Below are 24,756 nucleotides of genomic sequence, written 5' to 3' on the forward strand. Positions count from 1 at the left end.
AGGAGGGGGTGTGAGTCGTGCTTGGGTAGCTCAGTTGGTAGAGCACTTGTCCGCGAAAGGCAAGTTCCGAGTTCGAGTCTCGGCCGGCCACACAGTTTTAATCTGCCAGGAAGTTTCATATCAGCGCACACTCCGCTGCGGAGTGAAAATATCAGTCCGGAAACAGTCCTTATTCGCCTGATTTGTGTCTGTGTGACAAAAAATTGGACAACTTAACTTAGATAAAATTTTATACAAGAGCATGAGAAAACTGAATTCCTTATCAGCGTTTAATCCTTGGCTAGACTGTTCTGATACATTATATGTAGAATTTAGCGAGTATAAGGTACATATGACGAGTGAATCTGCAGGTAGGAATGATCATAATACGAATATTTTACGTCGCGATTTAGTTGGCGTGTTTTTCTTCTAGGAATGAACTAGAACTGACATTGTTCTACTCTGTTAACATTTACCTTAGCCGAGTTTGTCTTATAAGAATATCCTCAGACCAGAACACAATAGTCTGTTAGAAAACACGTTTAGAAGCTACATATAGTGACCAATACGTGCATGAGAAAATACGTCAAATGTAGGTTTCCATCAATAGCGACAAAATAGCTACACTGCCGAATATAGATAGTGTTACACCATGAGGCTTGATTGAACGTTTCCATAGGACATGTTTTGTACAATTTCATCCATGTTCTATCTCTTTTTTCGGTGCAGAATCACCAGATCCCTAAAGACAAGGAACGGTATTAGAACATGCTGGCTACCTGGTGTGCAGACTGAGACCGACACTTTTCAGGCCAATATTGCAATACGGCATGTACAAACGTTGTATTATTGTCATGTTGGACATTACAGCATTGCACTGACAGATCGTTCAGACTGTGGGCTGTTTCCAACTACTGCCGAACGAGGCAGAGTATGGAGAACAGTCTGGCATGAAAAGTGGGCACGGGTCTTCCCTCAAGGACTACATCACGGGAATATTGTACCATTTTTCTACTTCCATCTGACGAACAGACTATTGAAAACCACCGAAAACCGTGTAGAGGTTAGAAGCAGAGTGGCAACACGACATTTGGGAACTGTTGGAGATGCATCGTTCATCGCTGATGCCATACTACAGACAACAGATTACCCCACAGTATTACTCCGCAGTCGTCTCGGACCTTGTGAGATGCAGTCTGTGGTGTTCAGCGATGCGTAACGCCTCTGTCTGTGGCGGTGAGATCGGCATCGACGTGTCTGTAGACGTTGTGGCGAAAGGTCACAAACAGTGATTACCGAGAGCCACACATCTCTGACTCCATATACTACAGTGTGTGGAGCTCCTGACTTTGACAAATGGATGGATTGGTTTATTGTTGGAGTGAGACTGAAAGCTCCCTAGAATATCGTAGGAAAGGCGAACCCTGTTATTATACCACCATGTCAAACTGCCATTCTAGAGGATGACGCAAGACTCCACACTGAAAACGCTTTGAGAAACCCATGTGTTCCCCTGATGTGTTAATCATAGCGGATGCCTGGGTTTCGACAGAAGGAAATAAATTTCTGTGTATCAACCTCAAGTCAGCAGTCTTCATGTGGGATGTGTTCAGGCATGGGAAGAAATTCCTCGAAATGAGACTCATAGGCTATTTACTTCCATGCAACAGCGAATACAAGGGTGTATTCATTCCCGTGATGGTCATGCTCAGTAGTGATCTACTTCATTTTGTACCACTTCCTAGTTCTATCAGTGTATAACAATAAGCGTATAAATTTAGGGGGGAGTTAGATATAATTTACTGAACATATGGCAAACGTCAGCTGTCCATTAAGGCAGCTCTCAAACGATAATGAAATTTGTAACGAAGCAGTTACCTTCTATAAAGGTTTTTTATTACCGCTAACAGTCACAAACTTTATCAACTATTGTATTACTTATTTATTTTGCAACATATTTCGAGGGTTAACGTCATCTTCAGGCTAAATGGCATTACAAAAAGAACTTTACAATAGGGTCATACTGATATCACATAGTCTTTTCGTAAATGCTGTGGTCATCCTGTGGAAGAAGAGAAAACTTAGTAAGAGGCGATGTCACTTTGGAAGCTGGGCTGATGTTTAGACAAAAACGGTCACTTACTTTGTTCTTCTGGCGTGGCAGTCTCGTTGTGATGTGTTGCGGTGCATTCGTTTCCTTGCCTCTCTTGGTCACTGCTCACAAATTGTCACTAATATAGCAATAACTTGGAAACACGATCACAAAAATTTCTGTAGTGCAGTGATCAAGATGGCAGTCGAAATACAGCTGGTTTCGATTTGACTATCGATTTGTTGATGTATGTGGTGTCTGATGTTTACATGTCGTCTGCACATCTTGTTATCGTATTACAGATGTAGGTTGACGAAATACACTAGAAATTGAGCACTTGTTACAATATTATTCAACACATCATGATATAAACTATTTATTTTACATATTTCTAAGCTACTGCTGGAGCTAGAGTAAAACTACTGTCATGTTATGTATCCTTTATTCTAGGAGTACTGAAGTGAAATTGTAAAAGAAATTTGAATTTTTGAAGTCAGTTATTTCAGTCAGGATCTCGTTAACCCGTGTGGCCATGGATGAATATTTCCATTTCTTCCAAGATGTTCATTTCTTGAGACAGTCACGGTCGAAAAATAGTTAACAGGGCTTCAAATTCAATTACATTCTGGTTTGTTACAAACCTTATGACAGATGTGCATACTTTTATAAGCTTTTCATGACGGAGATATCGCAGGTCAAGATATGGAAAACGTCGAAAGTTTTCCTACAGACTTTCTTTTTCCAATTATTTTTGGCAGAATATATAGCGAAATTATCAAGTGAGACATGCATAATGAATTTCATTCAACTCCCACAACATCTGTGGCCTGAAATAATGACAAGTGTTACAGTTCATCTTAGATACCAGGACGAGTGGCAAACTATTATAGCTGAAAGTTTGGCTTATTATCTGATAGCGACAAATTTTCTGTCAGCACGTCTAACATGTACTGTGTACAAGGACATCCTTCAAGACTTACCACTGGACATATCCTCCAAACAGGAGAAAACGTGTACTGATGCGTTATCGTTTGTGTACATTTAAGACATGTTATCGAGATGCTCTGCTTTGTATTAGATTTCCTAAACCCTTAATCTATGTCGTGAAAGGGAATATATGTACGTATTTTACAAATCTCCTGCAAACACACAGGATCGATTTCAACCATACTTGGTACACATGTCAGTTAGTGTCGGCAGGGAATTCACACAAAATTATGTCTCAGTACGACATGTAGTTCAGGAGATGAGAAGTCATGAACATTGAGCTGAGTGAAAATGACACTGCAGAGTCAAATTTTCACAAGATAAAAATGGAATATGGGTACAAAACGTGAGTGAAATATATTAATAATATATGAAATGTATTTAAAAATTGGTATATGGCGAAAGCTGCAGGTATAAAGCTCCTCGTAACCTTTGGATCTAATTAAACAAATTTGGTAAACATATTAACTTACCTACGATCTGGAAAGAGGCATTGCGGGAGTAAGAACCAACAACCGCTCGCTCTAATGGAGAGGATAATATGAAAAGAGAAGGTTGGGGGAGGAGAGGTACAGAGAGACTGGGAGGAGGTGAAGCGACAGGAAAGAATGGAGTATGTGCACTGTGAGAGGAGGGAGGAGATGGACAGTGACAGGGGGACAGGGACTGGAGAAAATTGGGATGAAATAAATATTTGGTAACTGTATCGACCACGCTGACAACAAAAACGACAATGAAAAACTGGAATTAGCTATAGTCTTCAAGTTATAGTCATGTCACGAGTGCCTCACGGGAACAAGCTGCATATTCCTGATCCACCTGTCATGGTGACATTAGCGGTTGTATAACTGGTGCTACACCATTATGTTCAAAACCTAGTTCTCCAAAAACACTGATTCTGTGAGCAACGGTGAGTGTACAGAGACCTATAAAAGAACACAGTGTGAACTTAATGAACTCGTGAGAGATCAGATAAAGATGAGCTGTTGGCTTCAAGACAACAACAGTGGAATTGTCTATAATCGAAACTGGGCTCCCTAACAGTTAAATGCCCTTCCTTCCAGTTTTCGAAAGTGAAAAGAACTTGGTTTCTTGTAATGATGTACAGGGACTAATGTCAGCTACGAGGATTAACTATGAGAGTGATCAGTGGAGATTCTTCATCGGCTCCTCCATAGTAAGTCTCAAGTGTCTGCTACTGCATAACGGTGCTCTGTTAGCATGGATTCTGACTGGGTATGCACCTTACATCAATGTAACATGTGATTATATGAAACAATTGTAATTGCGATTGGACTACAATAAGTTTAAATTGCAGATTTATGGGGATCTGAAAGTCAAAGACAAATTATTTGGCCTACAACATGGCTGCACCAAATTCTGTAACTTCTTGTGTATGTGCAATAGCCGCGACAAAGCACTTCATTATGTAAAAGAAAAGATTAATGCAAACGTCAATCACTTGAACCAAGATGTCACAATGTAATGCATGAAGCAATCGTCGAATACAAGAACATAATTCCCCCTGCTCTTCATATAAAATCTTATGCAAGTACAGTATTTACCTTGGTGTTAATTCTCGTCAAGGTCATGGATAAAACGGGGGAAGCATTTCTGTACTTTCGAGACAAATTTCCACGTCTTACTGAGGGGAAAATAAAAGAGGAGACTATTGCGGATTCCCGGATACAGAAACAGTACAAAAATGAACATTTCAATGCCATCCAGACAGGTGATGAAGAGTTACCTTGGAATGCCTTCTTTCAAATGTCAATAAACATTGTAGGAAGTAAGAGGTCAGAAAACTATATGTATCTTGTGGTAAATCTACGCTGGTACATTAGACTGAAGTGCAACATGTCCTTACAGCTACATTTCCTAGATTCCCATTTGGACTCCTTTCATGACGAGTGCGGTGCTGCAACCGACGTCATCGGAGAACGTTCCCATCAGCAAATCTTCGAAATGCGAATGAGATACCAGGGAAAGTGGAGTACATCAGTGGTGGACACTAATCAGGTACTCACCAGCAAAAAACTACAAACGCTAGGAAAACCGGTTGCGCCTTCAATGAACTTCCAGTAAGAGTTAACACCAAGGGTAATTACTGTACATGCATAAGATTATGTATGCAATAACGTTAAGTTATCATAATATCAACAGAAGAGCTAATCTTGCATTTTCATTGACATTTTCTTCATCAGAACATGTGAAAACGTACAGCTTAGCTGTTTTCATGACAGTTACAAAAAAAGAACATTTTTGGCTATTGTAATCAGGCAGTAGAGAAGTGTGAACTTCCGGATAATAAATCAATGGTCGGAACTGAATAGTTCACATGGTAGGAGATCTTGACCAAGCAGGGCGTATTGCGTGAGCTTCCGTACACTGGTGATGTTACGATGTGACACATCCACAAAAGAGTTTTTCCAACCGGGTTAAATGTAGTTATTGGTGTATGCAACATAATGTCGGTACACTATTGAGCTTCTACGTGATTTGTGCACAGTGTAGCTTTTTCTGTTCTATTACGAGTAGTTGTTGGTGTACGGTGTAGAAACATAGGTAGATCTACTCATAGTTAGTAGACTCCTGGCTGCCTGTCTCATTGTAATACATGAAACAGAAACATTTGAGACTGTAGTAGTAGTTAAACGCTTTTGAAGTGGAATATTTGGGACTAGCAGTCATCAGTTAAGGTAACTAATACGTGTTTAATAACATACATATTTCAATAAAAACTAAATACTAATTGTCGACATTTAGTTGCTCAAGTCGTTTAATATCTTGTACAATCTTATAAATTTGAAACAAAAGCTACCCAATTTAGGATGCTCATTCACGTAATCCCGCGTAAAGCAGTGCCGTATTGTAAGCAGAACAGCAGAACTGCTATAGTTTAGTCAGGGTTAGTTAATGCCTGACAGCTGCTGTGGGTGGGGTACTGCTGCGTCGCGGGCCTATCTCGACCAGTAAAGGAAATGCCGTTTCTGAAATGTTTCGATGGTAACGCATCAGTGTTGTCACATCTCCGTAGACGGCTATTGTTTTCGGCTGTAAAGGTTAGCGCTTCCCAGCTGAAACCTAGCAACAGCGCTGTGAGGTTTCGTGCAGCCGACAGGTATTGTTTGGGGCGACAGTATAGAGTCGACAGTGTGAAGTCTGTCGAGTTTGGTGTCGGGATATGGAAAGGTGCACATGTTCACATTAAGAATATGAAAGTGTACAAAAATAGTTAATTAACTAGGAAGGGACAAAGTGATTCGCAAGTGAGTAACGCTGAATTCATCGTACGTCCGTTATTATCAACAACTGAAAGAACTATCGCTGGCAGTGGATTCAGATGTACGCAAGTTTGAAATTGCGATTTCAACAGTGTGCATGTAAGAACTGGATATGATAGCGACTGATTGTTGATAATAAACTCCAAAGTATCGTAGAACTTCGAGATACTTCGTGGAAATATTAAGAGACCAGACGATACAAATTGGAATTATTACTAACAGGAATAATCTGTTAATTAATGATGGAATTATATTCTTTGGTTTCAGTTTAAGGTTATTTTTAATTATGAACAATTTAGTTAGTGTCGGTAATGATGTTAGTTATCTATCACTCTTCGGTAATCTGAGGTAAAACCCGAAAATGAATAAAGGTTGCAGCTATGGTTTATACCTTCTGGTCTTTCAGCTGCGGAGGACATAGAAAGTATATACGGCTGTCTGAAATCTTAATAACGTGATGTAATTTCACTGCTTACAATTCGAGGGGACTGCTTGCGTGCCGGCCGCGGTAGCCGAGCGGTTCTAGGCGCTTCAGTCACTACGGTCGCAGATTCGAATCTTGCCACGGGCATGGATATGTGTGACGTCCTTAGGTTAGTTAGGTTTAAGTAGTTGTAAGTCTAGGGGACTGTTGACGTCAGATGTTTAGTCCCATAGTGCTCAGAGCCATTTGAACCATTTTTTGTTCCAGAAACGCGAGGAAACATTCAATACTCATTTTCGAAAAGCCCTCAGTCAGCGTTGGTAGTCCACAATATTATGAAATTCAGCTCGTCATCAATAATAAGTTCGTAACCTTCCCACTTCATCAGCTGTACTGATTATATTCGTGCAATTACTTTCAACTGATAATAATTGACATTTTCACATCTGGAGCAGAGAAATGTTGAATTAACTCTTTCGTTATGGAAAGCTGCCTTAACAGTAGGCACGAACCCCCAAAGACATGTGTCCTTTCTCTCTCAAGTTGAAACGTCCTCTTTGAACAATTATACATGACTGTGCTTAAACTGACACACAATATTTTTAGCGCAACGCAATCTGACTTTGAAAAATCCCTACAAACGAATGGCCCTGACTAACATTAACCTATACCTTTCATAAATCACTTACCTCACCAAAAATCTTCGTTACTCGAACTACTGCAATACAGCGAGCGCCACTGCTGCCAGCGAAGTAAAAGATTCCAACTACTGAAAGCACAAACTACTGATAGGCATAGTTAGGAAATGAAAGATTTTGATAGAGAACAAACAATGTATTTACCTTAATATCATCAAAAGTCATAATATATATAGCAGTTCATGACATCCAGTCTTACAAATTTCAAAGCTCCGTCATTTCTCTCCCGACATCCACCACTGCTGGCGGCTCACCTCCAACTGCCCAACGCTACGCGCTGTTAACATCCAGCTGCCCAACACTACAATGGCGAGTATTACAACAATGCCAACCAGCCACAGACTGCACACAGCACAGCCTGTGATTTTCATACAGAGCGCTACGTGGCGTTACCAGTATAAAAAACCTAAAAAGCCTACTTACAAAGTCTATTTGCCAAAAGTAGTAACATAACAGCGCACACAATAAACTCGTCGCATTCCTTTTGTTTCTTCTTTGGTCAAGGCAAAGATATACAAGTGTGGCAGTACTGCGCATTTTTTGACGCGACAAAAGAATTATCTATGCCTTGTTGGGGCTGACTTGAACTACTACTATTCAGCACATGACCAGTTATCAAGAGTACATCCTCGCGATAACATCTTAAACTGTGTTGCCAGTTTAATGGGGATACACAACATGCAATCCACGCACGCTTTCAATACATCAGTCTATTAGATTATTGTCATTCAGACCACTTTCAGAGATTACAAATGCAGAGGTAATTTCTTAGAGTGTTCTGGACTCCCCGGAAAGTATTTGACAGTGTCCGCGTTTTATCTGCAATTCCGTGTCTCAAGCCGCAGGGCATCACTGAAAGCAAGCGCATGACCTCTTTATTACAAATATCTAGGTTAAGAGCTTTTGAGACCAGTCTTTACCTAACAACTTTTCCTCCCGAACGGGCCATAAAGGCCCAATGGTATCGAGCGGTCGCCGTGTCATTCTCGGCCCACAGGCGTCACTGGATGCAGATATAGAGGGGCATGTGGTCAGCACATCGCTCTCCCGGCCGTATGTCAGTTTACGAGACCGCCACTTCTCAATCAAGTAGCTCCTGAGTTTGCCTCACAAGGGCTGAAGGCACTCCGCTTGTCAACAGCGCTCGGCAGACCGGATGGTCGGCACCCATCCGAGTGCTAGGCCAGCACGACAGCGCTTAACTTCGGTGATCTGACGGGAACCGGTGTTACTACTGCGGCGAGGCCGTTGGCATGACCTAATGACTTACAGCGAATAATTTTATGATATCTGACGTTCTTTCATGTTTTGTGTGTGGAATACTCCCAAAAGATGTGCAAAGGTACACTCTAAGACGAAAATGTGACGCACAACCAAAGAAATATCCGAATGGGATTGAAATCGGTTTGTGTGATGCACATGTACAGACAAACAAATGATTATTATTTCCGAAAAATTTGATAATTTACTCAAGAGAAAGACCTTCGCAAATTGAGGAAGTCAGTATTCCGTTGGTTCCCCCTCTGGCCCTTATGAAATCAGCAGTTCGGCTAGGTATTGGTTGACAGAGGTATTGGATGTCTTCCAGAGGGATATCCTGCCGAATTCTGTCCAACCGGTTCGTTAGACAGTCAAAATCACAAGGTGGTTGAAGGGCCCTCCCCGTTATGCTCGGAACGTTGTCAATTGGTGAGAGATCTGGCGACCTTGCTGCCGATATAAGTCTGGCAAGCACGAAGACCAGAATTAGAAACTCTGACCATGTGCAGGCGGGCTATATCATGGTGAAATGTAAGCGAGGACGGCTTGCCACGAATGCCAATAAATCGAGGCGTAGAGTATGTCGATGTATCGCTGTGCTGTAAGGGTACAGACGATGGCAACCAAAGCGGGTCTGATACGAAAAGAAGTGCCTCCTCACCTAGACCAAAACCCCTGTCTGTCGGACCGTATTGTAGGGAACATTGAGGTTGGTATGACAAAGCTGTGTGGGGCGTCTCCAAACACGTCTTCACTGATAATCTGGGCTCATTTCTAAGCAGGAGTAATCACTGAAGACAATTCTACTCCAGTCATTGAGATTCCAGGCCTAAGACGTGTCTGGTGATGCCATAGACATTGGTGGGATATCAACCTGACCGTCGCTCACAATGCAGACTGATGGTCTGAGAAGCTATCTCTTTTCACAGCAGTATCAGTCTGGTTCTAATCCGCACCTCCATTACATCACAACATTACGCTGATTACGTTCTATGCCCCGTTTCTTTGTCCTTCATGGTAAGTCATCTTGGGCTTACATTGCAGCAAGATAATGTCTACCCACACATGGCGATTGTTTCTCTTCGTGCTTACGAAATACTACCTTGGTCAGTAAGGTCCCCCTCATTTCTTCGTCACTGAGAACACTTGGAGCATTTTGGGAAGGGCCCTCCAGCCATCTAGGATTTTGACGATATCACACGCCATTTGGGCGGAATTTGGAACGGTAGCCATCAGATGGACATCAAACAATATGGATCAATACCAAGCCGGATAAAGGGCTTCCACGTGAGTGGAGGTGAACCAACATGTTATAGAGCTGCTCAGTTTGTGAAGCTTTTCCTGTTGAATGAACCACTCAGTTTTCCTGAAACTGATAGCATTCGTTTGTCTGTACATGTACATCACATTTACCAACTTATGTCCCATTCGGATAATTCCTTCTTGATGCGTCTTTTTTTTATTATATTTATGACACAACCCGTTAACATGTGTAATAACGCAAAAGGATACGAGTGTATTTTAATGCACATAGACGCAGTTCTTACTAATAAAGTGATCACGTAGACTGTGAATGACGGAATGATGATGTGATGCGTTAGAGATGGGATAGACTTGAGAAAACAGAGATCTGAAACAAAGCTAGACCTATATGCTAGATTGTTTAACCGTTAGTGTATCTCTTTTAAAGCAATAGCATAAGTCCTGCAGCCACCAAGGAGGACTATTAAATCAAATGAATCACTCTGGGATTTGCTTTGTTGTTCAAGTGCTAAAGTGCAGCTGAAGTGGGAAGTATTATGTGAGAAGTAATTACAGTGCAGACAGCAACCTTTCAGAGTAAAGTGACTAAGCGACTAAGCTGCGATGCTTGTTACGCATCATACCTCAACGTTCTTTGTTTTGACATCAAGACGAGATGTAACTGTCTAAAAGGTCTTACCTTGAGGAAGATTTCTTCCAGCTTGTTAGACACGATTTACTTTTCTATTACTGTTTTACTCCATTAGAAATGCCGTTTGGCAATTTGTTTACACTAGTTTTATGCCTGCCATTAAGTAGCCTGTGAGTAAGTAGCCGTGACAGATGACTAGCGAGTTAGCAACCCTCCTTTCCAAGTGACAAATGTGCAAACTTCCACGTAAACGTAAATCTTCACTGCTCTCGTATCAAATGCTGCGGCGGTTAACGTTCTCAGAGACCTGTAAGAGGTAATCACCTTAAAAATAAAAAGCGGGCTGCGAACATTTGTCAGATGCCAAGACCAGTTTTTTAATCTCTTCGTTTATACTCTGGACAGCTTAATTTCCGAGTACATTAAGCAGTCTTCTGCAGAATATTTCTTAATTTAACATTTACGTCTTTCATGCTAGGATGGCGGTGCTTTTATTCTTCGGAAGAGGGCTAGAACATATTGCGCATATGTTGAGATGGAAAAAAGACTCAGTCGGTTATTGGTGTGGGACAGATGTGACTATGTGTCGGACGGATGTGACTGTGTTATCGTCTCCAAACCTTATTAACGTTTCACTAAACATACTAATAACAACATCAAAACGAATAGACAAAAATGTACGCCAATAATCTCACTTTGAGGACAAAGCAAGTTGTTATGCGATCTAGTCTTCGGGAAAATAAATTGTTTGCACCGTCAGTTCTTCTGTTGTGCTGCAGGTCCTACAATACTTCGTATTTGGCATCATGTATCACTTATAGTTTGTCGTAAGTCTTCTGACTGGTTTTATTCAGTCCGCTGAGAGTTATTTTTCTGTACCAACCTCTTCATCTCAAAGTAGCACTTCCACCCATAACAGGATGCATTCCAGTGTCTGCCTTCTGCAGCACTTATTTTCCCTTCTATGGCTTCCTACAGCACCACGTCTGTCACTCTTTCGTCTCCTAACACATGCCAAAACAGTTTCATCTGGAAATGTATTTGATCTTATTTGGTTATAAGACAACAAATGTTTCGTCTTTCAAATTATACCAAATTATATGGTAGCAACGTGTAATGCGTGTTATAGAAAGAATAACAAAACTCAGGCATAAATGTACGGTTAAGGGGCAATGATTCACCAAAGCTGATAACGAACTGAATGCTAATGATTGATACTAAAACAAAAATATAATAACGAGTATTTAAATTTTCAATAAGAAGAACTTCACAACCATCGTTACTTTTTCTTACAGGGAGTCAAAAAATACTTTAAACTAACGTTCACACTAAAATTCCACACCAAAAGAACATACATAGCTCGTACTTCAATAAAATGTTCCCATAACGCTGATGCAACTGGCGTACTAAACGCTACAGAGTCAAATGGTGGCATCCAAAAATAAGCAACATTTACTGAATAGTCTGATAGTCAGCTTCAGTGCTACCCGCGCAGTAAATATATAAAGGTACTGGAATAGCGGGAGGGTATTCCAAGTTAATGTCTCAATACACCAAGACAGTCTTTCGCATCATCTAAATCATATGGTAGATATATAATAATCAAAACCTGACACTAATTTTAACAAACGGTAACGAACGAGAATGAAGCGGGACATTGCATAACAGCCCCCCCCCCCCACTTATACAAGTGTCAAAGTATATATATATATATGTGTGTGTGTGTGTGTGTGTGTGTGTGTGTGTGTGTTTGGAGCTTCTGGGCGCTCAGCTCCCGTATATGTATTAAAAGAAACGAATGTGGATAAAATGGCTAAGACTGTTGGTACACAGTGATAAGAAAACCTACAAAATGACACTCTTACATTCACTCCCACCTCACTCTTGTTGACCCACATGCTCTGTTTCAGTTGCCGCAAGACAATGGGAAATTGATGGAAGGTGCTATACTTGGGATTATAACATGAATAAAACGACAGAGGAACTAAAAGAAAAGAGTAGGGAAATGTGACTGTCTGACCGCTTATAAAATTACGGGTGAGCCTAGCATCCTGAAAGACGTTAACAGCAGCTCCCAAAGATTTTAAGAAATATTTTGGACTAATTACAAAAACTTAAAACTGTCATGCTTTTGAGTCACTCAAACTAGAAGTCAGATCAGGAGGCGAATCAGGCGCTGCCCTCTGGTCTGATAATAATACTCAGGGAAATAAAATGTGATGCATAGTGATCTGACAAGCACTACTCATTACAGGATCCCCTCGCCGAAACAAGAAGCCACACGTTATAGGACTCTAGTCTATTACAAGACGAATGAGAAGGACCACATCCCTTCTGCGTGGCTGGAAGGAGATATGGTATGGCCGTGTTGTGGGCTATACAAGACGGAGATTATTGTCTGTCACTTCCAGCCACTCTTCCTATCATCTATACTTGACTCAGTACCTCAATTGTGAGATGATTGCATACAGGAAGATGGCACATTGAACTAAATGAGAAATGAGACATGTGTTCTGGGCTGCTTCATGAGTCCTTTTGTTCCCTGCCATGCCTATGTTCCCTGGCACCCAGATGAGAGATATCTCCTTCCTCAGCCTTTGTAGTTGGAGAAGACCGTCCTGGATATTCTGGACTGCTTTGCCTGCTGGGTACAAGTGGTTAATTAGTTAATGGAACTCAGGGAATCGGAACGGACAAGAAATGTAGCACTTCGAACATATCTCATCTGCACCTAGAAGTGGCGGCTTGTGGGTATGCATTCTGGGTGTTCATAAATTTTTAGATTTAGATAAAAGTGAGTGAGTAAAATTAATAGCGCTTGCCGTATCACAGCTATGCTTATGAACAAGTTGATACAACTAAAGTCACAGCCACTAACAATAACAACAATAGTACTACTAATAGTAATACTAACGTGCATAACTTATCTGACAGAGGATAATATTGTTTTTGTGAAATTTTGCAGCTTTGTACATAATTAAGTACAGTTTATGGCACTAACGAAGTAATGTGTAAGCTTCCGCAACTCTCTATTTCCCATTTTCGTGTAAGTTGGTGTTTTCGCACTTTTCAATTTCTTTCAAGTTCGTTAACAATTCAAGAAATTACTTCCAGGCTAAGAATCAGATAATCTTAAGCTGCATCCACACAACAACTTAGGTTAACTGTACACTTCCTTGTTAAATGTTCGCTTCTAGTCACGCGTATTTCATTTCGTTATTCTCCCAATGAAAGGTTCTGTAGTCGGAGGCCCTAGTTACTTTGTGGCTAACTTTTCCTGGTAAATTACTTTTCTGTTCCCAAAATGAAATTTTCACTCGGCAGTGGAGACTCGAACTTGAGACCTTCCCTTTTGCGGGGAAGTGCTCTATCGATTGAGCTATCCAAGGAGGATTCACGAACCCGTCCTCAGAACTCTACTTTTTTGTCAGCATTTAAAACAGATTCAACGTAGTTCATGTTTACATAGCACATGAAAGCCGATTCCCGCACAATAAACAGGCACCTCCAAACACAAAGAGCCGTTTGTGGAAATCATTGAACTCAAGTAGTAATGCCTACAAATCTGGTCACTGGACTAGAATACAAATGAGGCCCTTTGTCCATGAGGGACTAATGCACACCGTCGCCGATCTCACATTTAAGTGAACATCAGACAAAACAGTGATACAGCTTTCCGTAAATTTTCTTGTGTATAATGTAAGTCTACAGCACAGATAAACCTTGTTCACCATAAGATCAACAGATTTCAGATGCATGACTAAATGCTAGAATCTCACAATCGATGGTGATTTGCTTTAGGCCAGTATGGTTCTTGCGGCTTCAAATGCATTACTGTATGATAAAACTCATAACTCAATACACTGTAACACATTCAGAACACCAGAAAACAGGTTTACGGTCAGTACCACTTTAACATGTACTGACTTCTGATTTAAGTTTACTATGGTATAGTGGGAGTGAATTAACATATATGATGAGTGTGCTTTCTAGCAGGATTTATTAGAAGGGAACGGGGATAAAAGTCTGCCGTAGTGTGCTACCACCTGGTGGCACTAACGTAAACTTCAAGGGCTAGCAGTGCATATCGTGAAACTTGCATGTTGTTTATCAGATCCGCTCTATTTGACTCATAAGGCAATGACGTCACGCGAGTTGCGCATACGCAAAAGCTCCTTAAAATGTCCACAACTGAAGGTGAGCTCATGACCCCGATGCCAAATTTCATGGAGTCTAGGCGAGTATAGTGCGGTAGATTTAAATGCCGCATCTTTCAGATTGCAGCATCGACGTTACGTTTGACAGCATCCAAAGAAAAATATCAATAAATTCGCAGGGTGTCGAAAGCTATGCTCTTCGCATGCTTTTGTGCTCTTACACAGCAGCCGCCACTTGCTCCAGGGCCAGCAAGATTAGGCATAATTGTGAGTCAAAGACAGTAAACTCGTGAGGCCATCGGATCTTGACGATACGATCACGGAAATTAACAGAGAAACCAACAGAATAACCCGATTTAGACCCATACGTTAATTCAGCTACAGGGTTGTGGTGTTAATTTAAAATCTCGTAAAATAATGTATTAAATATACAGGAGTGGAAACACTCCTCTACTGCACTAAATATAAAATTACCATGGGCGTGTGTAGTAGTCATGGTTTCATTCAATTAAAACCCTGCATTTGATATTCGACTTGCTCCACACCAACTAATTCCAGTCCACACATGATGCAGATTCCAAACGGCCTCGCTGGCTCTTGACGATTAGTAAAGAGGTGTTCCATAGCTGGACGAGCAATGGTATGGTATGCTAGTGATTTGGGAGTAGCGAGGAACTTACATGGTCGATGATTCATGAGGAGTTGCCACCATACCATAAGTGGCGGTTCACCAGCCTCAGCACAGAGACTGGGCGTGGATCTGATACTGTAAGCGCCTTCTGCCCGTCTGATACCTTCACCATGTACACTGTCAGTGATCTTCAGGTCTTGTTTATCTGTAGACTGGGCACCGATAGTCCAGCCACAATCGCACGAAGGTTCTATAAAAGTGGAGCAGACGTGGCCTGCCCACACCCCAAGAACTGTGGTTATGAAATTTTAGGATATTCAGTGCCTCCTGGGTCATTGCCTTCAGGTTGCCATGGTGACCATGGCAGTTCTGAATCAAAAATGATACCCAGAGTCCTCAAGGAGTATTAAATGGGAGAACGGTAAATTAAAAATACGATGGGAATCATTAAAATTAAAAAAAACACACTTATCCGTGGAAAACTGAGAGTCCATCTTTGCAGCGCACTGAAGCCTCTGCACTTTAAGCTGCAAATAACGAGTAACTGTTGCAACACCAGAATAGCAACAGAAAACTGCAAAATCGTCCACAAATAAGGAGCACTGTAAAGTACTCCTTCCTGTAGACGTGATACTGTTTATGGATTTTGGAAAGAGGGTAACAGGAGAACACCATTATACTCATCTAAACGTTCCGACAGCACGGCGCCATCATGAGACCCACAAAAGGGCTTACACAGGAGCGACGGTTTGAAGATGAGGAGGTGGCCACGGAAGTCCCATTGATTGTGTTTCCCTAAAATATTGTGTCTCCAAGTAGGGTTGTAGGCTTTGACAATATCAAAGAATACACCAATGCACTGATGGTTGTGTAGGAGAGGCTGCTTAATTGTCACATCAGTCGGGGTCACTTTGAGGACAGTGTCTCGAAATCTTCTGAATCCACACTGACAGGAGCTAAGGAGTGCATGGTCTCTAGCATTGAGACTATGCTACAGAAAAATATTTGTTTCAGAGTGTGTCGTATACTGGCCAAGGCGACGCTCCGTTAACTACTGGAACACGTTCTGTCCTATCCTGCTTTGAGGACTGATATAAAAATGACCTCCTCCACGAGTTGGGAAAGTGGCCTGTCTTCCATATGAAATTAAACCATTCGTGGAGGATTCCATCGGGCGCTGCTGTCAAATGTTGATTGGTCGTTAATGAGAGTAATATCAAGAGACTCAGAGAAGGCGAAATCTAGCTCCAAGATGGGGAAATGTCAGATGTAAGACTCAGAGTTGTTGGATCTGTAGTTCTACTTGCCCGTTTCCACAGTCACAAGGCAGTTGCGGAACGCCCTATTCTCACTGACATTGGCAGTAGTTGTCGGAAAATGCCAGCGTCTGAACGATATTCCTGGTTCTTGTTCGGAGACACTCCTATTTGAGCGCGGCTACTGGTGCGGCTACTGGTGGTAATTGACTGTATTTATCGGAAATCATCCTGATGACTTCCCATGCTTTAGTAGAACGAGTGGAACGGTTGATCTCCATCAATGTTTTCAATGACATTTCCTTGCTACTGATTGTGTGTTGAGCTCTGTCTCTCTCAGTTAGAAGACCTGCGAAGTTTTCTGCAGATGGACGACATTTGAAACGTCGTAGAGTTGCCAATGTGACCCACATTACTGAACAATACTCACCAGTCCACAAAGAGACAATTTTCCTTCGAAGGTGACTTGAGGACCTTGGGATCGAGAATTCAGCGGCATTGTGTACTTGCGCGATGTAGTTCACCCGCTCTACGTCATTGTCGCAGAGTTCAGACACAGCCAGGCAGTGGAAAGCGTCCACTTGACTCTCCTTATCATCTGTCGTGGCAACATTCTCCCACGGAGCGCTCCGACTAAGCATTACCATGGCGAAAGTTTGGGAAGCGGTCACTGATACGAAAGTCATCGTCCCGTTGAACGTAGTCCGGAAGAGCTGGATAGCAGGAAGAGAGGCAGATCGCTGCGGGTGGCCCAGTAGCACCACAAAAATTAGTGGGTGTGAACCTGTTGATGATGCACAACCTATGAGACGTCATGTTTCCTTACCAAACCTGACCCCATGGGTAAGTAGTGGTTTAGCTCCATAGTACATGATGGGCTTTGAAGTCTTCCGTTAGGAGAAATGATCAAGGGAACCGATGCGTAAGATCTGTGAGAGCCTCTGAGTCTATTGCATCTTGCACATGGAAGTAAATCGAGCAAACAGTGATATTGTGACACACAAGAATTTCATCTACAATTGCTTGCATGTCAGTAGCCAGGGGGAGAGCAGAGGAGTGGTGCGAGTTATTTACGAAAAAAGCGATTGGTTCCTCTGGCCTTTTCTAAGTTAGGTCATCCTTGTAATGGAAAGTATAGCCTCATAGAAGAGGGCGTCATTCATAGTAGAGGGGCATCATACATTCTAGGATGCGTTTCCTGCAAGCAAAAGCACAGGGACCGTTCCTCTGCCGCTATTTTCAGTTTCTCCACATGTGTACTGAACCCATTAACGCTTCATTACTGTATGGAAGCCATTGATCACAGGGGTAACGCTTCCATGTTGTCTCTCTGCTGGGGAAGGGAGACTGCAATGAGGATGGCTTCAGTCTTCAGCCATCAGTCTTAGGTCGTGATGGATGTCCCATGCTAAATTCAAGTACATCGCCTCTGAGGTTTAATCATGAGAGACGTCAGCCAGAGTGACGTCGACATCGTCAGACTGCTTTGTTCCCTCTCTTTCAGAGAATGATGCTACACCTTTGAATTTTTGGCCTGGGATGGCTTTGGAGCCACTACTGCGGCAGTGGAAATGGCGACGTTGGACTGTATACTACGCTGAACTTCGGAGGGGCAGGGACGTCCACAACGACGGCAACCACGACCTTTTCTGATGTCCTGTAGGGGGGAGAGGAGAAGGAGAACAATGCAGAAGCACAAGTGCAGTTACGTAGGTACCAGTGCTGACACAAACTATCGGATTGTGAACTGGCAATTTAGAAACTGAAGCAAATGAGGTAGCTGGCATGTGGGGGCGGGGGTGGGTTGGGGTGGGGGGTGAGAGGAGATTCATAGTTTTGTAAATCTTTTTGGTCTCATCGTATGTGATTTCCTTGTTGTTTTAAGTTCCGGCACGGTATAGTGAGAATAAGATTCGTTATGAATACGAACGTAAGCCAGAGTATGTGTTACTGTGAACAGTTCAGCGATAGTGTAGTTATTATCCGAATGGACGGCAAACCATGACTCACAACGATAGCTCAGGTACACATGCAGACGTAGCAAGATGAAGATGAACTGATAGGGGGGTATATGAGGATATTTAAAGGATAATACAGTACGTAAAGGGGAATGAAAATCTAATAGTCTTGGGGGATTGGAATACAGTTGTATGGGAAGGAGCAGAAGAAACGGTCACAGGAGAATATGGGCTTGTGAGGAGGATTGAGAGAGCACAAAGACTTATCTGAGTCCTACAGTAAATTTCAACTAATAATAGCGAATATTCTGTTCAAGAATCACAAGAGGAGGAGGTATGCTTGGAAACGACCGGGTGATACGAGAAATTTCAGTTACACTACATCAAGGTGAGTCACAAATTTCAAAATCAGATACTGGATTGTTAGGTGAGCCCAGCAGCAGACGTAAACTCAGATCACAATTTAGTTGTGATAAAGAGTGAACTGAAGTTAAAGAGATTAGTCAGGAAGAATCAATACGCAAAGAAGTGGGATATGGAGGTACTATTGAATGACGAGATACACTTGAAGTTATTTAAGGCTGTAGATACACCAATAAGGAACAGCTCAGCAGGCAGTACAGCCGAAGAGGAACGGACAGAAAAGCCATAACAACCTCCGTTGACATTAAAAGCAACGTTTGTAACATTATTAAATCCAGGGGAGAGAGCAGATAGATGGAGGCCTCTATGAGGGAGAAGATTTTTCTGTGTTAGAAGAGACTGAGGATCAATTATTAAAATGAGAATTTAAGAGATTTGGAGAACTTCAGATGAAATAAGGCAGATGGAATAGATAACACTCCATAAGATATTCTTAAAACATTGGGGGAAGTGGCAAGAAAACGACTATTCAGCTTGGTTTGCAGAACGTATGAGCCTGATGACATATCATCTGACTTTCGAAAAAATATCATCCACACAATTCCGAAGACGGCAAGAGCTGACGACAGCGAGAATCATCGCATAATCAAGTTAAGAGCTAATGCAACCAAATTTCTGACGAGAATAATATATGGAAGGAGAGGAAAGAAAATTGTGGATGTGTTAGATGACGGTAAGTTTTGTTTTAGGAAAAGTAAATGCGCGAGATAGGCAATTCTGACGATGCAGTAGATAACGGAGGCAAGACTAAAGAAAAATCAAGACACTGCAGAAAACATTCGACAATGTAAAATGATGCAACATGTACGAAATTCTGAGAAAGGTAAGAGTCAGATATAGGGAGAGATGGGTCATATACAATATGTACCAGAGCCAAGAGGGAATAACAACAGAGCTCGGATTAAGAAGGGTGTAAGACAGGGATATAGTCTTTCTCCCTTACTGTTCAATCTTTACATAGAAAAAGCAATGATCGAAATAAAAAGAAAGGTTCAGGATTGATATTAAAACTCAGTGTGAAAAGCTATCAATCATTCGATTCGCTCATGACATTGCTATCCTGAGTGAAAGTGAAGAACGATTACATGATCTGCTGAATGGAATGAACAGCCTAATGAGTAAAGAAATTGATTTAAAGTAGATCGAAGGAAGACAAAAGTAATGACAAATAGCAGAAATGAGATCAGCGAGAAACTTAACATCATGATTGACGATAACGAAGCAGATAAGATTAACAAATTCTGTCACCTTGGCAGCAAAATGGTGGACGGAGCAGGGAAGACATCAATAGCAGACTAGCACTGGCAAAAGACATTTCTGACGAAGAGAAGTCCACCAGTATGAAACAAAATCCTTAATTGGAAGAAGAAAAGTTTGAGAACTGATGTTGGGAGCACAGCGTTTTGTAACAGTGAAACATGGACTACAGGGAAACTGGAACAGAACACAATCGAATCATTTGAGATGTGGTGCCCCAGACGAATGTTGAAAATGAGGTATACTGATAAGTTGAGGAATGAGGACGCTCTATACAGAATCGGAGAGGAAAGTAATGGGTGGAAAACGCTGACAAGGAAAAGGGGCAGAATGACAGGACATCTGTTAAAACATGAGTGAATGACTTCCATGTTACTAGAGAGAGCTGTAAGGGCAAAAACTGTAGAGGAAGACAGGGATTGGAATACAACCTGCAAATAATTGAGAACGTAGGTTGCAAGTGGTGCACTGGGAGGAAGAGGTTATCACAGGAGAGGAATTAGTGACGGGCCAGATGAAACCAGTCTGAAGTCTGCAGACTCATAAAAAAAGCTTCCTTTCTTCAAGGAAGATACTGCAGCCCCTGCTCAAGAATTCCTAATCCCCATAGTGATTTAGACACTTTCTTTCTATAACATTAACAACTGACTCCTTCGTGGGTGGTCTTACCACATTACTAACTGGCTTTTCCCTTACATTATAGAACGGTGTGCCCAAGGCCCGAGCATTAAAAAAATCTAATGGTTTGGGGACATAGGTCACACGTTTAAGAGGCAAAAACCTGCCTTGACATGCTCTGGGAGCTTAGTTCTACTAAAAGTGAGCGTGAACGAGTCGAATTTGACCGGATCATCTTCCACCCTTCTCATGACATTCAGCATGTCAGCAATGCCTTCTAGAGCCCACTCAACATTCAGATCTTCTTTTCGAATTCCATCAGGCGCCTACATGTCACAACATCTTTGCTGTATTTCAACGTGGTGTGGAGTTCACTTTCAGTGGCCTATTCCTCAAGGGTTTCCACTTTTTTCATGTTTGTTGCTTGTTGGATACTAGAGGTATCAACTAATAGTGCCCCATTTCGCAACTGCTTGACAGATTTTAACGTACCTGCAGTCCCCTCTAAACGATTTTGGATGTAAAATGGGCAGACTTTCTCAGAATATCTCTCTCTTAGTTTGACTACCAAAACCATATGCCCACCCACAAGCATTCTGTTACTTAATATTCAACTATTTGTAACGAACTCACAAACTGGAGCGCTCGGTATATGAGGCTTGTTTGCCATTCTTGTTGGTACCTAGTAACGGCCGACTCATTTTGTTGGGACGAGCTATGGAGGAAGGTGGCATGGCAGGGATTGGCTGAAGTCAGCCAATGGAGACATCTGTATACGAACCGCGGTCCTGTATCTGGCTGGTGGCAGACAGCTAGTGGATCCATGACTGGGAAGGCCTCAGCTCGACTCTGACCCATTAATTCTGCAGCTAGACACCTTGGCTGGTAGTACTGTCATGATGACTACTGAGTAGTGGTGGCCTCATAATGGAATCCACCACTGCAATGGACTCAAACCCGATGACTCATAATTTCGATGACCAGCGTCGTCGGACAGTCGAATCTTTATATACAGCAAAACAGGTTAGTTGTGTTGTGGTTGCCACAAATGTAACGTACACCATGCGCCGAAACATCACTGTTTTCAGTCTCGTTGGTCACCAACCGACAGATGAGCTGTAGAGTCTAGGCAGGTGTGGAGTCGTAATTTTGAGCCAGCCTATTGCGGGAAGTGACATCCTCAAAACTGCAGGCTCCCTCGCCTTTGGTATGCGCCGATGCACAGCCATTTCCAAATCTTAATACTGGTAGATTAAAACTGAAGAAATTGCAAAAAGGTGTGAATTTAAGGAGATGGGACCTGGATAGACTGAAAGAACCAGAGGCTGTAGAGCGTTTCAGGGAGAGCATAACGGAACAATTGAGAGGAATGGGAGAAAGAAATACAGTAGAAGAAGAATGGGTAGCTTTGTGGGATAAAATAGTGAAGGCAGCAGAGGATCAAGTAGGTAAAAAGACGAGGGCTAGTAGAAATCCTTGGATAACAGAAGAAATATTGAATTTAATTGATGAAAGGAGAAAATATAAAAATGCAGTAAATGAAGCAGGCAAAAAGGAATACAAACGTCTCAAAAATGAGATCTACAGGAAGCGCAAACTGGCTAAGCACGGATGGCTAGAGGACAAATGTAAGGATGTAGAGGCTTATATCATTAGAGGTAAGATAGATACTGCCTACAGGAAAATTAAAGAGACCTTTGGAGAAAAGAGAACCACTTGTGTGAATATCAAGAGCTCAGATGGAAAACCAGTTCTAAGCAAATAAGGGAAAGCAGAAAGGTGGAAGGAGTATATAGAGGGTCTATACAAGGGCGATGTGCTTCAGGACAATATTATCGAAATGGAAGAGGATGTAGATGAAGATTAATTGGGAGATACGATACTGCGTGAAGAGTTTGACAGAGCACTGAAAGACCTGAGTCGAAACAAGGCCCCCGGAGTAGACCACATTCCACTGGAACTACTGAAGGCCTTGGGAGAGCCAGTCCTGACAAAACTGTACCATATGGTGAGCAAGATGTATGAAACAGGCGAAATACCCTCAGACTTCAAGAAGAATATAATAATTGCAATCCCAAAGAAAGCAGGTGTTGACAGATGTGAAAATTACCGAACAATCAGTTTAATAAGCCACAGCTGCAAAATACTAACACGAATTCTTTACAGACGAATGGAAAAACTAGTAGAAGCCGCCCTCGGGGAAGATCGGTTTGGATTCCGTAGAAATACTGGAACACGTGAGGCAATACTGACCTTACGACTTATCTTAGAAGAAAGATTAAGGAAAGGCAAACCTACGTTTCTAGCATTTGTAGACTTAGAGAAAGCTTTTGACAATGTTGACTGGAATACTCTTTTTCAAATTCTAAAGGTGGCAGCGGTAAAATACAGGGAGCGAAAGGCTATTAACAATTTGTACAGAAACCAGATGGCAGTTATAAGAGTCGAGGGACATGAAAGGGAAGCAGTGGTTGGCAAGTGAGTAATACAGGGTTGCAGCCTCTCCCCGATGTTATTCAATCTAAATATTGAGCAAGCAGTAGAGGAAACAAAAGAAAAATTCGGAGTAGGTATTAAAATCCATGGAGAAGAAATAAAAATTTTGAGGTTCGCCTATGACACTGTAATTCTGTCAAAGACAGCAAAGGACTGGGAAGAGCAGTTGAATGGAATGTACAGTGTCTTGAGAGGAGGATATAAGATGAACATTAACAAAAGCAAAACGAGGATAATAGAATGTAGTCGAATTAAGTCGGGTGATGCTGAGGGAGTTACATTAGGAAATGAGACACTTAGAGTGGTAAAGGAGTTTTGCTATTTGGGGAGCAAAATAACTGATGATGGTCGAAGTAGAGAGGATATAAAATGTAGACTGGCAATGGCAAGGAAAGAGTTTCTGAAGAAGAGAAATTTGTTAACATCAAGTATAGATTTAAGTGTCAGGAAGTCATTTCTGAAAGTATTTGTATGGAGTGTAGCCATGTATGGAAGTGAAACATGGACGATAAATAGTTTGGACAAGAAGCGAATAGAAGCTTTCGAAATGTGGTGCTACAGAATAATGCTGAAGATTAGATGGGTAGATCACGTAACTAATGAGGAAGTATTGAATAGGATTGGGAAGAAGAGAAGTTTGTGGCACAACGTGACCAGAAGAAGGGATCGGTTGGTAGGACATGTTCTGAGGCATCAAGGGATCACCAATTTAGTATTGGAGGGCAGCGTGGAGGGTAAAAATCGTAGAAGGAGACCAAGAGATGAATACATTAAGCAGATTCAGAAGGGTGTAGGTTGCAGTAGGTACTGGGAGATGAAGAAGCTTGCACAGGATAGAGTAGCATGGAGAGCTGCATCAAACCAGTCTCAGGACTGAAGACAACAACAACAACAAACAATACTGGCCCAGAAAACAAGATGTCGGTTGTAGCCCATTAGTAACAACCATATAGTCCAACTTTAACCGACGATTAATGTTTTTCGTTTCGTCAGGGTTTTACCGCTTCAAGCGTGTCCATATCATCTGAAAGCTTATGTTGTACAAACATGTGTAATTCCGATCTCTTGGGATGCGGGTCTAACAATCTATACCCTAATTTCGGCGATAAGACTAAACCGTTGTATATTTGAACGCGGAGGCATGAAATGGCCCACATTTTTCTCCTGAAATGTGTTGCCTTACTGGAAAACTACGTCCGCGTTGCTGTGACCATCAATGAAACGTCACATGCCTCTTTCCACGAACATATAAACGCACATATAGCTCACTCGTGACAAGAGAATCGAAACAACGCGCTTTCAGCCCCATTAACGCTCCCATTTTTCATGGAAACTCGTATTG

Source organism: Schistocerca gregaria, chromosome 8 (genome assembly GCF_023897955.1).
Source record: "Schistocerca gregaria isolate iqSchGreg1 chromosome 8, iqSchGreg1.2, whole genome shotgun sequence".
Taxonomy (NCBI): Eukaryota; Metazoa; Arthropoda; class Insecta; order Orthoptera; family Acrididae; genus Schistocerca; species Schistocerca gregaria.